Genomic DNA, 2,677 nt, shown 5'->3' with positions numbered 1-2,677 from the left:
GCCGCGTCCCCGGTCCCCGCCCCGGCCGCGACCCCCGCTGCCGCGCCGCCCGCTCGGACTCCGCGCCGCTGCAGACGCGGGTGCCGCTCTCTGCTCCGCCGCCGCCGCCGCCGCCGCTGCTGGCTAGGACGAGGGCGCCGCGGGTGTGGGAGGCCGAGCCGCAGCCGAGCAGCATGCTGGCCGTCACCCCCACTCGGCGTCCCCCCACCGGCGCCCGGGCCTCGCCCGCTCCCGCCTGACATCAGCACCCGAGCCCGCAGCCAGCTCTGGCCAATGAATAATGCGGGGCGGGCGCCCGCCCGCGGGGGAGGGGGCCTCGCACCGCCCCCCGCCGCGCCCCGCCGGCCCCTCCCGGACCCTTCCCAGGAGCTGCGGAGAGAGGAGAAAGTTGGGTGACCTTAGGGGAGGAGCCGGCCTGGACGGAGCCCCTCTGTGGACCTGGCCGAGCGGTTGGGGATCAGATGCCCGCAGTCCCTCCACCGGCTCGAAATAATTTGGGGGAGACACTGGGCTCCTTTTAGCCGGGCCAAAACGTGAGGGGCTGGCGGCTGAGAGAGTAGAGTCTGGGGAACTGGCTTGATGACTGGGAAGGGAGACTTTGTCCCGGGTCTTTGAAGAGTACGGAATTTTGAGCAGCCTTTATTAATGTTTAAAAGACGTGAATGCTGCCATTGAGTTCAGCGGGCATGGCTTTGCTTGTCTTTTGCGGTGCGCGATGGGGCTGGCTCCCTGCCCACAGCGCCCTGGGCTCACTGAAGCCAGCCCCCTTTCCCTCCTGAAGGCATGTAGGCAAGCAAAGCTGCTACGGCAGTGCACGCCCGGCTGCTCTGGGGCCTGCCGCCTGCTTGCCGCAGAGCTCAAACGCCCGTACCAGTTCTCCCTCCCTCAGCGGCTCACTAGGCACCGCACTCACCCCAGTTAAAGGACAGGGGGCAATTGTTAATAGAGATCAATGGTGTGATACATTCTAGGCTCTGTACATTTAATCTTCTAACCCTTTGAGGCAGGTCCTAATCTACGGATTAGGAAACTGAGGCACCGAAAGCATCAGTAACTGGCCGCTGATCAAGGAGGAAATGGCTGGGGAGAGATGGGGATGAGAGCCTGGGCTGGGGATTGGTAACCAGGCCCTACTGGGCCCCTCTTCTCTCCACACCTTTGGTGCAAGGAGCTTGAATCTTACCACAAGGTAGTGTGAACTGGAGAAATCGAAGAAAATGGCCAAAGCAGAATCAAAGTTGCTAAAAACCAGGGCTGCTCAGAATGGGGAATCAAGGGCCCATCATCAGGCTACTAACCAAGGAAAACCATTTCATATGTTAAGCTATACCCCGAAAAGGCAGTGACCGATGCAAAAGGTTATTATTACTGTAGGAATCACCAATACTAGACTCCTTCAGCAGTCATTTGGAGCACATATGGATGGCCACCGGTTGGAGGGGGCAGGGGAACAAAGGGACAGGTCCTGTCCTCAGGGAGCTTGAAGTCTAGCTGGGCAGATAGTCCTGAAGAAGTAACTCCACGTGGCTACATGGGGGTCACACATTGACCAAAAGGGGTTCAGGAATCAAAAGTCAGTTTGTTGCAGGTAACTTCATGGAGGGAGTTGACATTCGTTACAGGTCACCATTTAGCCAGCACCTAGCATCCATGGGAACCAGTGTATATTTATCATCACACAATTCACATCTGCCCTGAGAAATGGGTCTTCCCATCTTACAGATGGGAAAACTGAGCTCAGAGATGTTTCTTCTCTTGCCCAGGGTCACACAGGACACAGCCAGGAGAATCCTACTCCAGAACTGGCTGCTGTGCGTAGCCCTCACTGTTGTGTGGACATGCATTGCCCACATGCCTTACTCAGCAAGGCCCAGTGCTGGCACTGAAGATGCAGACCACGGTCTGGAGAGGGTGATAGGCACATGGACCCACAATCATGGGTGTGTGTCCTGCACATCCTGAAAGATGTCTGCCTTAAGTGAGATGGGCTACTGTTTTATGGAGAGGAGCGGGTGGGGATTCTCAAACACAGTGCCTTCCTGCTGACCCAGGAAAAGGTTCTCAGCTGTGTTGAACAGGAACAAGGAGAAAAGGGTGGGGAAGGTAAACTCTCTGTCCCCAGAGCTAGACAGCTGTGGGTTTGCAACCCAGACTGCCACTTACTAACTGTGTAATACTGGGCAAGTTATGACCTCTCAATGCCTCAGTTTCCTCACCTGTAAAATGGGATAGTTGTATGCACCTTTGGGAGCTAAATGTGCTCAAGACTCTAAAGGGCCCAATGCGACACAAGAGGTACTAGGTATTTGTTCAGAGATCTGTGTGATATTGTGGGCAGGGCAATTCTCAGATAAATCCTGGGACTGGAGGGAACGGGTGGTGGGTGGGGTGTGAGAGGCAGTGAAAGGGGATGAATTTTCCTAACCTTTGTGCCTCCATTTTAATCAAGGACAAGGGCACAGTCTAGCACAGTGGTTCTCAAGCAGCGGTGACACTTGACAACGTCTGGGGACAGTTTTGGTTGTCACAGTGGGGTGGGTGATACTGGCATCTAATAAGTAGAGGCCAGAGATGCTGTTAAACATCCTGCAATGCACAACAAAGCATGATCCAGCCCAAAATACCACCAGTGCCAAAGTGGAGAGATCCTAGAAAGACCCTTGGCATGAAGAATTCC

This window comes from Mesoplodon densirostris, chromosome 1 (assembly GCF_025265405.1).
Source record: "Mesoplodon densirostris isolate mMesDen1 chromosome 1, mMesDen1 primary haplotype, whole genome shotgun sequence".
NCBI classification, from domain to species: Eukaryota; Metazoa; Chordata; class Mammalia; order Artiodactyla; family Ziphiidae; genus Mesoplodon; species Mesoplodon densirostris.
The sequence above is the reverse complement of the archived record's forward strand: the minus strand, read 5'-3'. Positions refer to the sequence as shown.